Raw genomic sequence first — 14490 nt, 5'->3', positions numbered from 1 at the left:
GAGAGATTTACAGAAAGGCAGAGAGGTCGGCCTGAGCTATAACTTCTTCTGACCTGCTACTCTACACTGGGAAAAAGGGACTGGGATGAAAAGGGCTGATAAATGATGAAGATGGTATGAGGAAGAGATGCGTATATACAGATTCACAGATTTGCAGCATCTCTAAAGCCGTGCGTCCAGCCCAGTGGCTTGGAGAACACGACGTCACGAAAACCGCGATAGCTCCTCTGATATGACCTGTACATACTGATCATGCATGATTTGACCGAACAAAAGACAAATAGTTATTTCTGATTTGTCGCCTCTTTCGCCATTTGCCCTCGGCTATTGGTCAAAAGTTTTCGGGCTGCACCTTCCTCACCTGCCTGTCGCGCGACGTCAGAAAACCGCAGAAACTCGCCGCGTCAAAGTGACGTGTACGCGTTAAAGATGCATTAATATGCCGAACAAAACTTAATTGTCTTCTCAATAGCCACAGGCTGCCCCGTTCCAAAAGGAATAAAATATGGCTGCCACCGGTCGCTCAGGCACTGGCTACTTGCACCTGCCGGAGAGCATGCGTTTATTTGCACATAATAAAACTTTTTGCGTGGCCGTGTAATGTTTTCGAGCACTTTCGGCACGTTTACGACATCGTTCTGCCAACTCTTCTTCGCTAAGGATCCATTTTAGCGTCATTATTAAGTTTCTGTTGCATGCCTCCACGATTCCTGACCAGCCATCACAAGCTAAGTAAGGGAAAGCGGACCAATCGCAGACACCGGCATCACCCTCTTCATCCGGTTATCGATTTTCAGTGCAGTGGCACGGCCCCATCGAATCCCTTCCCACTTGAGTGTGCTCCTCACCTTTTGCCAGACAATTAGATAAGACGAGCAACTCAGTGTAGGCAACGTTATTCGTTTTTCAAGCAAACAAAGGTGACCTCCTATGAACGAGGAGAACGTTTGATTGGTCTGTGAAGACAACCCTGCGGGTGACCACCCGGTGCTTGCGTTGGTGGTTACGCAAATTTGACGTGAGGTGATTGGAATAAAAACATATTGCAATAGTTTTACGTTGTAGGGCCCCTGCACTCTTAAGGTGCTGTAGTCCTCCCTCCCCTCCCCTGGTTGTGCTGGCGGCGTGATCGGGAGGCAGCACATCCGTCTAGCAATCTGTAGCTGCGGAGTTCGAATTCATGCTGTGCGGCTTTTCTTTCTTAGCTCTATTTTTTCATCCTCGCCTCAAAAACAATATGGAATGACTTTGCCGGAAGTTCTAAAGACCAGGGTAATGATAGATTAAAAGATATCGCTGTGAGTATTCAACGTCGTGTGCATTTCGGCTAAACACATATTGGAGGAAAGGGAGCAAGTTTAAAAAGTTACCGTGCCAAATCAGCGTATTAGTTAGCTTAGACACCATTGTTTGTCAAATGAAGTGCCCACAAAGGCGAAGTACTAAAGATATGTTCAAGTAGAGCATTATTTTTGGCCTGAAGAAAACAGAAACAGTTGCGATGCCCATATAGGTATTTTTATACTGAGTGCTTCTTTCTTTTCAAAGGCTGTCTTTGCGTATTTCTTGTATGTCCACTGGCGGATGAAGGGCTGTCCCAGCGACCTCCAATCACCCCTGTCTTCTGATAGCTCGTTTAAAATTGCGAGGCCGAATTTTCTAATTTCGTCGCCCCACCTAATTTTCTGCCATCCTCGACTGCGCTTCCATTTCCTTGGCACCCACTCTGTAGATATAATGGTGCGCCGGTCATTTACTTTACGCATTGCATGGCCTGCCCAGATCCATTTTTTTCTCTTAATGTCAACTAAAATATCAGTTATGCTCATCCGCACCGCTGTCTTCCTGTCTATTAGCGTTATGCATATATATTTCGTTCCGTCGCTCTCTGCGCGTTCCTTAACTTATACAGGAACTTTTTTTGTTAACCTCCTAGTTTCTGCCCCATATGTTAGCACCGGTCGAATTTGATGATTGTACGCTTTTGAACAACTGTAGTAAGCTCCAAGACAGGTTTTGTTAATGCGTGCCGTATGCACTCCAGCCCACTTTTATTCTCATTATCAGTGACACCTCTGAATAATTGATCTAGATAAACGCACTCCTGTACAGACTCTAGCCATGAATTCTTGTCGCCTTGCCAGGCTGTTGAACAATAGATTTGTCATCTGCATATTAATCTTCAACCCTACTCTTACACTTACTTTCTTAGTTCTCAATCATTTGTTTCAATTCATCCCCAGTATAGCTGAACAGGACAATGTCATCTGCAAACTGAAGGCTGCTGAGATATATACCACTGATCCTCCCAAGCCTTCCCAGTCTAATAGCTTCAATACCTCTACTCAGCTTGCAGGGGCTAGCATTGGAAAAATTGAACCTCCCTACCTTAACCATTTCTTGATAGGTAATATTTTAGTTTTCATGTGGAGAATCAAGGTATCTGTGGAATCTTTGTAGATATGCAGCATTCAACATATTCATGTATTCCTCCTGCACTCCTTGATTACGCAATGCCTTCATGAATTCGGGTATTTATACTGAAGTACATGTATTTTCCTAATCTATGAAAGCCATATAGAGAGGCTGATTGTACTCCGCAAACTTTTCACTTATTTGTTTGGAGACACATGAATGTGATTCATATATATATATATATATATATATATATATATATATATATATATATATATATATATATATATATATATGGAAAAGGGGAGTAAACACGGAAAGAAGAGCGTGACAGAAATAAAAGCGTGAAAACAATATGAAAAGGGACGGAACGGGATCATTATAGTCTTTCTAATAGGCCACTGTCACGTATAAATTTGGCCAACAAAGCCTTGACCGACTTTCGCTGCGACGACAGCTCATGTCGGCATTTCAAAAGTGACTCTTCTTAAAGTGGCCTGTCGTCAATTCTTGCCAACGCGGCCGCTAGTGACAGCCGGTGCGCGTTGTATCGAGGACAGTGGCAAAGTAGCGTTTGATAGCCTCCTCGCCGCCGCAGTGACTGCAAGCCGCGCTGTCGTCCATACCGACTCGAAAGGCGAAAGATACTGTGTAGGTGACACCAAGCCACAGTCGGCAAAGTACTACCGTCTCGAGTCGAGAGAGTCCAGGTGGGGGTCGAAGTCGAAGGGTGGGTCCAGTCGGTGTAGACGTGTGTGCTTCAAGCTTGGTGTGTTCCATAAAGTTCTGATGGATTCATTTGCAAGCAAACGAATTTTCATTGCAGCGTCTGTTCTTGAGAATGGAATGGAGTGTTGCAAGCCCTCCTCATGTGCAGATCGTGCTGCTGCGTCGGCATGTTCACTGCCCATTATGCCACAATGGCTTGGAATCCACTGTAACGTAATGTCGTGTCCTTGTTCGATGAGGTGGTGAAGCAGCAGTCTGATTTCTAGAACTAGTTCTTCGTGGGGTCCTCGGCGTAAGGCAGAAACCAAACAATGAAGAGCAGCCTTGGAGTCAGTGAACACGCTCCATTTCCTGGGTAGTTCTTCAGAAATTACACGAAGCGCACAACGAATAGCAGCAAGCTCCGCGGCAGTCGATGTAGCCTGGTGAGATAATCGAGTCTTTACGGTGGATGGTTTTGCAGGGAAGATGACCGATCCTGCAGACCCATTCACTGTGGTTGAAGCGTCAGTATATAGATGATGATGCTCGTTGTATGTCTCATACAGCAAGAGCAGTGAAAGCTGTTTGGGGCTGAAGATGAGAGTTGGGCTTTTGTTCGTATTCCTGGTACCATGAGTCCAACCTTTGCTTGAGCCAAGCACCATGGGGGAGACGGAACTTTCACTGGAGCTGTATAACCTGATGGAAAGTAAGCGCGATAGGGCAGGAGAGAGAGAGAGAGAAAGAAGTTTAATGACACGAAATGCCGAGAGGTCGGCCTGAGGTATATTCCTCTAGCCAGCTACTCGGCATTGGGGGAAGGGGAAGTGGGAAAGAAAGAGGGAAGAAAGAGGTGCATGATGCGTGACGATGACGATAGAAGGAAGATGTAGAAAATATGGCAAGCAATTGGGCATGCTCAAAGTCTGCAGTCCAGGCCCGTAATTTTTAAAAAGTTCAGTAATGCCTTGATGGCCTTAAAACTCGACTGAGCGTCTGGCCAAGAGCCTAAAATAATATCCTCCGACAACGGTGCGCTGTCGAGACGCGTAAGGTCCTTGACCAACCTATCACGCTCTTCCACAAACTTAGGGCAGTCACAAAGCACATGACCTATAGTCTCAGTCACATTGCACACCTCACAGTGTGGAGACTCGGTGCGTCGCATGAGGTGCACGTATCCGCGCGTAAACGCTACCCCCAGCCTTAGTCTGTGCAGAAGACTGGCATCGCTTCGTTGAATTTTCGGTGGTAGCCTAAAATTCATGGTGGGGTCCAATCTCTGGAGTCGTCTGTGGCGATTATCTGGACTGTCCCAGTGCTTTGCCGTCAATTTTCGGATGACACTGGAGAGGAGACAGTTGGCGTCCGCTCTTGAAAAGGGAATTGAAAGCAGGGACTCTCGTTCTTCGAGTGCTTTCTTCGCTTCGGCGTCGGCCAGTTCGTTGCCCTGTATACCACAGTGACTAGGGATCCACTGAAATGTGATGTGGTGGCCGTTTTCTTGCGCTAAAGTGTAGAGCTCGGCAGTTTGAAGAGCCAACACTCTATAAGCGCTTTCTTTCAACACCACTCTAAGTAGTTGAAGAGCCGATTTTGCGTCACTGAAAACTGTCCATATTTGAGGAGGCTGTCGCACAATATATTTAACGGCCTCTCTTATTGCCACTAATTCCGTAGATGTTGTAGTCGTCTTGTTATGCAGACGAAACCGTCGAATGACTTGATGCGCAGGCACGACGAAAGCCGCACCAGACGCATACGACGAGACCGAGCCGTCTGTATACACGCTCACCGCGGAGTCATATTCTTTCGACATATATTCAAGTGAGAAATGTCTGAGGCCGACGGTAGGTATTCGCGATTTTTTAGAAATTCCGGGAATAGATAGACGTACCGGTATTTTGGACATTACCCATGGGGGCATATGTGGAAGGTCAGCCGGGGCAAAGTATGCTGGTATGGCAGATGCTTGGCATTTAACGGCTCTTGAAAAAGTGGAGTCCGGCCGTATATCGGGTAGTTTCGATAAGGGATGACGTCCGTGACGGCAAAGCAGTCGCAGGAATACTCGAAGAGGTTCGCATCGTAGATAGACAGGTAAAGGGGTGACGCGAGCCTCCTCAATTGTTCCGTAGGTTGAGGTGCAACGTGGAACACCGAGACATGTTTTCAGCATCTGCGCCTGGGCACTTTCCAGCGTACGCAAACATGACGGGCTCATACTTGATAAAACTGGCAGGCTATACCGAATGTATCCGACGTAGAGAGCCTGGTACAGCCGGAGTAGCGAATGCTCAGATGGACCCCATTTCATACCGGCCAGAAAGCGAAAAACTTGAGCAAGCCCAGTTAATTTTTTCTTCAACATTGCCACATGTTTCGACCATGAAACACCGCGGTCAATGACAACGCCGAGGTATTTGTGGTGGGTGACATATGGGATGGCATTTCCATTGATCATAATTGGATACCAACACATAAGCTTCCGTGTGAATGCTATCGCAGCGCACTTGTCTGGGGCTAGTTGCAGTCCTTGGCACTGCAGGTACTGAGACGTTAAAGAAACAGCTCGCTGCAATCTGGCACGAATTTGTGGTCGCGTGACTGCGGATGCCCATATGCATATGTCGTCTGCGTAGGTACTGATGCGTACTGTATCAGGAATTATTTCCGCAAGGCCAATAAGGGCAACATTGAAAAGGGTCGGGCTGAGAACTCCTCCTTGAGGCACTCCACAGACCACAGCGTGTCTTGTCGTTTCGCCAGCATTCGTGGACATGAAGACTGTACGACCATCTAGGTAATTTGCAATCCACATGTAGAGACGGCCGCCGATGCCTAGATTACTGAGGGCATCAAGAATGGCTTCGTGCAGTACATTGTCATAAGCTCCTTTTATGTCTAAGAAAACTGCTCCTACAAGTCGGTGGCGCTTTTTTTCCTGTTCGATCGTGGACACGAGATCAATGACCCCATCTATTGCAGACCGGCCACGTCTAAATCCGGTCATCATTTCAGGATAAAGCTCATTCTTTTCCATGAACCATTCTAGTCTAGTGAGTACCATCCGTTCCATCACCTTACCGACACAGCTAGCTAAAGCTACTGGCCGGTAAGATGACATTTCGTAAGGCGCTTTTCCTGGCTTTAGGAGGGCCACCAAACGGCTGGTTTTACACTGCTTCGGGACTGTACTGGTTGACCACGTGGCGTTATAGTGTGACAGCGGGACTTTCCGACCTTCCATCCCAAGGTGGCACAGAGCAGTATACGAAATACCGTCAGGTCCAGGGGCAGAAGATCGTCTAGACGCAGCTAGTGCAGCTTCCAATTCCGGCATCGTGAAAGGAAGGTCAAGACGGTCATCTTTAGGAGGTAGCACGGGTCGATCCAATGTTGGACATGCTGTAACATCAGTACGGGTGACTCTCTTACAGAAGTCTTCGGCAACCTGCACTTCCGTCAGACATTGGTGAAGTGCTAGAGCACGGAAAGGATGTTTTTGCTGAGGAGGGGCACGAAGGCTTCGTACTACCTGCCAGATCCTAGAAAGTGGCTTTCGAGGATCCAGAGACGAACAGAAGGTCCTCCACCGTTGTTTTCCCATTTTTTGAAGGTGACGCCGTATTTTTCGTTGAGCTCGTCGACATAAGACAAGGTCTAATGACGATTGAGTTCGCCTAACCTTCCTTTCCGCTCTACGACGGATCGCTCGGAGTCGTTCATATTCGATATCAATCGCCGTTCTGGATGTAGGTGCACAGATGAGCTTAGTTGTCTTCTGCATTGATGATACAATAATGTCTTCTATATCAGATGGTGAAGTGATGTCTCCGCAGTACTCTTCGACAGATGTAGAGAATGTGGACCAATCAGTGCAGCGTACAGCAGGTGGAGTTGATTGCACAAACCACTTCATCTGTACATATGTTGGTATATGATCGCTCCCATGCGTTTGTATGTCCAAGCACCAGTTGACTAAGGGCAGGAGGCTCCGAGATACAATAGTGAGGTCTAAGCAACTTCCGTAGGTAGTGCCGCGGATGTAAGTTGGAGATCCATCGTTGATGACAGCCAGACCTTCACTGTCTATGAAGTCCATCAAGTTCCTACCCCGACAGTTCATTGCGGCACTTCCCCAGTAAGGATGATGAGCATTGAAGTCTCCAATAACAACATGAGGGCCTGGGGAGCTTTGTAATACAGTGGATAGATAAGATAGTTCAAGTCCTTGTCTAGGAGGTATGTAGGCGCCGATGATCGAAAACACATGTAGTTTATGTTTTAGTGTCACACACACATATTCATTGCTGTCATGTGGAGTGATCGCGTTCCGCACAAACGTCATGTCACTGCGTATACACATTAACACTTTGCTCTTGGGTCCATCTTCACGTGACCAGAGCTTAACGTATCCGGAAAGGCGAAATTCCGACGTGAGATTTGGCTCGCATATCACGATCACTGGGAAGCGGTATTTGAATACTCGTTGCCTAAAGTCAGACATGCGGCCGCATAGACCTCGAGCATTCCATTGCATTATAACAGAATGATGCATCTTCTGTTCCAATGTCCAGTGTTTTATCGTGAGAGCCATGATTAATACCCTTATTTTAGAGCCGCTAATAGCGGCTCCATAGCATCTAACGCCTTCACGACCGACAGTGCAGTTGGCGTTGCCAATCCGGAGAGTAATATACGCATAGTGTTTACTAGCTGTTTAAGCATGTCTATCACCTTTTCATTTCCAAGCCTTTCAGTACTCTCCCGGCACTTGGGGAGCGCCGAAGGAGTATCTCCTCCGGAAGCCCTCAGTGGTAGCGAAGGCCACTCAATAGCCGAAGAGGTTGGACGCACGTTGGATGACGCCTCATTCCTTGACGGGCGCGGAGATACTGGGGGAGGCGCATCTTGTGTGTGCCGGCCTTGCTCTCTCTATGGCACGGTTTGCATCCAAGTACTCAAAGGAAGTGCCTCTTTACCCCGAGGCTTGCTCTGGGAGCGGCGACGCCTTTGCCGCAACCGGCGCCTTTTCTTGCGGACGGAATCGGCAGCCTCCTTGTGCGTGGAGTTCTCTCTCACCATTTTTCTCAGAATTTGCCTCTCCTCTACCATTTTGGGGCAGTCCTTGGATGTCGCTTCATGGGCTCCGGAGCAATTTGCACATTTCATGGCGTCAGTCTCACAGGAGTCTACCTGATGAGCACCACCACATCTTCGGCACGACGTAGGATTCTTACACACAGCACTCACGTGGCCCAGTTTGAAACACTTGTGACACTGTAACGGTCGTGGTACATATGGACGCACTGAGTGCCTCACATAACCTACTTTGACCGATGCTGGCAAAGAGTCTGACTCGAACACCAACTTGATGCACCGGGAGCGGCCGAATCGGTGGATGTCGAGGATTCGTACTGTCGACGATAATAGAGATCGCAGGTCGTCATCCTTTATGTCAATGTCCACATCCGATATCACACCAGTGCAGGTATCTTTGCCGTACGCTAGGAATGAGCGAACTGGGATGTTGCCAACCACTTGAATGCCTTTCAAAGCCTCCAATACTGCCTGAGAATTCACGTCCACCGTCAGAATGTTCTTTCGAGCATTAATGCGGATCTCTCTCACATGTCCTGAGGCTATTCGATCGAAGTATTTGGTCAGTGATTGTCTATTCAACGAATTCATATTCGTACCTTCCGTTGTTGGGGTGTAGCCCACGGAGAAGACCCGTTCGTCACATCTGCTGTTATGAGTAGAATCACTGCCTGCTGACGTCCGGCTAAGCTTGCGCTTCAAGTGGCGCGATTGGACTAGCGTGTAATCACTGTCCGAGTCCATCTCTGCTGCTGTTGAGCTGTCAGATGAATCGGGAAGCCTACAGTCGGTGATGTCGCGGTTTCCCACGGACAGGGCTACCGCCGCGGGACTCGCCTTGCCATGAGGGCGCGGAGGTCCTCCGTCCTCCATTCTGGAGGACGACGTCTTCGGGGAAGCTCCTGATATGCAGAAGGCGCACAACTTTGAAGAACCACAGAACAAGAATAGGGCAGGACTGTTTCACAAAAGGAGGCACGTGGTCGATCCTCTGGCAGTGAGGCTAGATGATGGGCAGGAGCTCGAGCAAGGTGTCTTACGTGAGCTCTGAGCGCTTCTATGACTGTATGGGCATTGGCTGGGAAATCGTGTGCAATGGTAATTGTTTCAACCGTTGACGAGCACCATGGCAATCCAAGACACACTCTATGTGCCTGGACCTGGGCGCTTTCGAGTGTATGGATATTCAAGTGTACTCACGTGTTCTCCAAGATATTCTGAATTCGACCTCGAATTGGAGCGGCTTCATGATATTCGCCGTCATGCTGAAAGGAGATATTGACGCACTAAGTCAATTCAGGATCTAAGAACAGCCCGGCGAATGCAAAAGAAGATACAACGCCGCATGGATAAACTAGAGGCTCAGCGGTGATCGAAAATTTGTGCGTCGCTAGATCCCCGCAAACCGCTATCTCAAATATGGAGAACTCTGCGAGGTCTACATTCTGTTCCGGAACAGCGTTTTCCGTTTAAGGCCCTAGCACTATTCCAGCGCTGACAAGACATTGATGTGGCGGAAGACTTCTGTGCTATGATTACGGGCCAGCCAATTCGCACAGGTTCGCTTACATTGAACCGTATTCCAGATTCACGAGATTCATGCATGGATATACCTTTCACGGCGCAAGAGCTTGACGCGGCGCTCGCCCTATGTAATCGGTTGTCGCCGCCTGGTCCGGATGACATATCTTACCGTATGCTATGTCACCTTGGTGAACGGCACGTAGGGCGCTCCTTAATATTTATAACAAGTCCTGGCAGGAGGGCGAAATTCCTCAAGACTGGAAGATCAGCTGCCTGGTACCACTTCTCAAGCCTGGCAAGTCTCCCTTAGAGATTTTTTCATACCGACCAATTGCGCTGGCAAGTTGCGTTGGGAAGGTAATGGGACGAATGATCCTCGCCAGACTTGAGTAGTACCTTGAACATTACGAAATCTACCCGGACGCCATGGCTGGCTTTCGACGTCACCGATGTTCTATCGACAACGTTATCGATCTGGTAACCTATGTTCCACACCAAAAGACGTTATCTGTCGCAATGTTCTTAGATATAAAGGAAGCCTACGACAACGTTCTTCATGACGCCCTACTTGTTGAAGCATTGGCGGTTCATTCTATCGTTGGACACGCAGTTATTTGCATAGGCGGACTCTATTTCTTAACACTGAAGCTGGCCCAACCTCACAATATTTTACGCACCATGGAGTTCCACAAGGCGGATGTCTTGCGTACTACGCTTTTCAACATTGTACTCATTGGTCTCGCGGAACGACTTCCGAACACAGTTAAAATATCAATGTATGCCGATGACATCTGCGTCTGGGCATCTGGTGTGACACGGCCGCAAGTACGCGCCAGGCTTCAAAAAGCTACGACGTCAACATCGATGTATTTAAATGAACAAGGCCTCAAGATCTCGTCAGAAAAATGCACATTGGTCGCGTTTACCCGAAAGCCAATGAGATGTTACGATGTCTCTATCGACGGTCAAATCATACCTTATGCCAGGACGCACCGATTCTTAGGCGTAATCATTGATCGTGACCTCTGCTGGAGTCCTCATGTGGCCTACCTAAAGAAGCACCTGACGGATATTTCTAATGTGTTTACGTTTCTTGCTGGAAAAGTCTGGGGTACGTACGTCAGTGCATGCAATGATGCAACTATACAGGACACTCTTTCCTGGGTATTTGCGATACAGCTTGCCTGTGCTGACCAACACCTGCAGGCGTAATGTATATATAGAATATCCCTTCTTGAAACCAGCCTCTTCTCTTGGTTGAAGTAAAGTGTTGCCCTGACACTATTGGGAATTTTCGCGGTGAATATTTTATACAGTATTGAAAGCAAGCAAATGAGCCTACTATTCAATTTTCTAACGGTTCCTTTCTTGTGGATTAGTATAATGTTGCCATTGTTCAAGCTCCTTGGTGCAATTAGAGACGTGAGGTTTTGCGTATAGAGGGCCGCAAGCTATTCAAGAATAATATTCTCTTCACCTTCGATTAAATCGACTGTTATTGGATCTTCTCTTGCTGCTTTTCCCCGGGACATGTCTTGCAATACACTTCTAACTTCATCGATTCAGACACTTACCCACTTGGAACTGGCCTGCAGGCTGCTGCCCGCTGTCTGTGGCACGGCCGGTTGCTATGTCGGCAGATGTATTCGTGAATATATGTGCGGCCGAATGCTAGTACCAGCGAACGAACTTATGTAACTCCAGTATGCTGACCGACCAACTAGTGTCCATGATGTGGACACGTCTGTTGTGCGTAATAAATAAATTGCTACATACAACCTGAAAATATAATATCGGCTCATAGATATATCTAAAGCACACCGACCTCTTTGTAGTGTACCGACAGGAACAGCATGTATTACATTCAGCACATCTTTTTCTTGGATTTAACCATTCGGGATGTGTTACTATAGATGTGTCCCCATTCTTACCCAGTCCTCCAGAAAAGGTGTCTGTCGCTGTGACATATGCGCGCTCCAAAGGATTGCTTTGCTTTGTAATGTAACATACAATCAAGGGAAGGGAAGCGTAGAAGGGGGCAGCAGATTAAGAAGGATGAGATTAAGAAGTTTGCAGGGACAACATGGCCATGATTAGTACATGATCGGGGTAGTTGTAAAAGTATGGGAGAGGCCTTTACTTTGCCCTGCAGTGGGCGTAACCAGGCTGATTATTATTATTATTATTATTATTATTATTATTATTATTATTATTATTATTATTATTATTATTATTATTATTATTATTATTATCGAAACGGGGACAAAAGTGCCAAACGTTTTCTTAAACCATTGCATTTCGCCCATCGCGTCACTTGGAGAGGTAAAAGCAAAATGGACATGTTATGATGTAAAAGAAAAATGGCATACTCTTGTGCGTGTGGTTGTCATCCGGCTAACCGTTTTGACAACTGGCAAGCGAGCAAGTGCAGATTTATTTCGGTATCACTGGTTCACAAAAGCAGACACTGATGCACTCAAGAACAGCAAATTGATGGGCTGGTGATCAGCAGCACTGGCCGGGATTTCAAACGCCTCAAGTCCATCCGTATTTAAATAAAAATTAAATACTGGGGTTTTATGGGCTAAAGCCACGATCTGCTTATGAGGTAATACGCGATGGTGGTCTTCGGATTGATTTTGACCATCTGGGGTCTTTGCGGTCACCTAACGTGCATCCGAGAGTTTTTACATTTCACTTCAATGAAATACGGGCGCCTTGCCAAAATCGAACCAGCAACATCGAGATCACCAGCGCCCATTCATAACCACTGCGCTTCCCTGGTGATTTCAGTAGTCTTGAATAAGCGCAGCGGGGCCATGAGTTTGTAGCTGTGCCTTTTTCGATGCTATTCTTCGCTCTTTTCGTGCCTTGTGAGTGGTGAGAGTGTCGCTCCGCTTGCATTATCAATGCAACAGAACGACCGTAAACGGTGGATGGTAAGAGTGGCATAGAGTCAAGCGAAAGGCACGGGCTCTATCAGCTGTGAATGTGTGAACAACGCTCAAGAACAGGGCCTCAATACTTTTTATTCTCTGAGCAGTCGTAGGTTTAATTGCCTTAATGTAGCACACCAAAAATGTTTTAGGGTCCTTTCTCTTCGCATGCCCCATTTTCACTCTCGCAATGTTGGGCAGCAAACCAGGCACAACCTGGCCGACCTTTAAAATCGTCTCTCGTTCCCCAACAGCACATGTAGTGGATGTGTGGGTGTGCAGCGTCATTGCGAAAATGCGCCGTCCTCCTCAACTGCAATGACATATGAAAAGAAAAACGGAAATATTGGCTACGACTTTATATCTAGGGTGAAACCGAAATACCTTAAGGCAAAAGCCAGAGGCAACGATGCCCACTTCATTCCTACCCACGCTATATCCTTTGTGTGGAGCCTCACATGGAAGCATGGAAAGCGCAGTCGAGCTGTGCAGTCAGCTCTAAAGGAGCACAGCTAGTGTCTGTGGGGAAAGCCTGCAGCTCGAAAGTGGCATCTGTCTTTTGCATATAGATGGCCTCGTTTGAAGGCTGTGGCCCGCTTGGAGCAGCGCTCCCAACGTCCACCGTACATGGAAGTTGGCAAGATGGCTTTTTCTTTTCCTTTCTTGCTCCTTCGAGGCAATACGTTCGCAAAACACGGCATTTTACTTCTTTGTTAAGTTTGTGCTTCCGCGTGTTTTAGTATGACGTGCTTCCATACAAAGTGCAATTATCGCTCGCATGCGAAACATGACTATAGTTCAATTTCATCGTACCAGATTGGGTAGGCAGTACTTTTTTCTTTAAACGCAATAAACAAATATGCGCAGTTATATTCATTAAAACTAGCACGTACTTATGATGGCGACATATCGTGTGATGACAGTATCACGCAGCCAAAGCCGTAACCTCATTTTATACTGTATGGTTTCACTTCTTTTTTTGTCAATGTTAATTGCGGACTTATCCGAACACGTATGAATGACTTTAAGTTAAACTCTGGTATTTTACTTGCTGAGAACCACTATAATATTATTAAACACTCCGTAGTGAAGGGACTTCGGATTAATACTGATCACTTGTGGTTCTTTAATGTGCACCTCCTGCATAGTAAATGGGCGTTCTTGCATTTCGCTCCCATAGAAATGGGGCCGCCGCAACCGGGATTTTGTCCCTCGCCTTTGGCCTTAATAGCGCAATGCTAGATCCACTAACCAATCACGGCGGGCGTGGGAACACGGAGTTCCGTAAATGAAAACATATTGAATACAAATATCACTGGAGCAATCAAAGGGATAATGACACATTGAGCTTCACAAACGGACACGTGACTTGTATATTCTGACGGAACTGCCCACCCAGACATTTAAACACGATGCGTGATTTACACGCACACGGTAATACTTAAATGTACAAAAACACGCAATAGTAGCTCCGAAACCAACCCAGGCTGTGGATGCACAGCAACGTATTCACACGCAAATAATAGCCGAACGAAATTGCTGCACGTGCCTACCTTTGACCATCGTCATGCAAAGCGTTCGTTCAAACTTCAGTCAGCGATGGAGTTTCACATCCCCAGGAAAGTCTGTATAGTCTCCCACCTCGGCTTTCTTTCTTCTTATTATTTCTTTTCCTTCTCCCTCTGCGTTTCTGGTACGTTCTCTCAGTGGAGCCAGCGAGGTGGGCCCCGCTCGATTGTGGCAGATGGGACAATCTGTGCTCGACGCAAGACCGCCGTCGGCGCTGCGCTGGCGAAAATGG

Source organism: Dermacentor albipictus, chromosome 4 (assembly GCF_038994185.2).
Source record: "Dermacentor albipictus isolate Rhodes 1998 colony chromosome 4, USDA_Dalb.pri_finalv2, whole genome shotgun sequence".
Classification (NCBI taxonomy): Eukaryota; Metazoa; Arthropoda; class Arachnida; order Ixodida; family Ixodidae; genus Dermacentor; species Dermacentor albipictus.
This window is presented reverse-complemented; position numbering follows the sequence as displayed.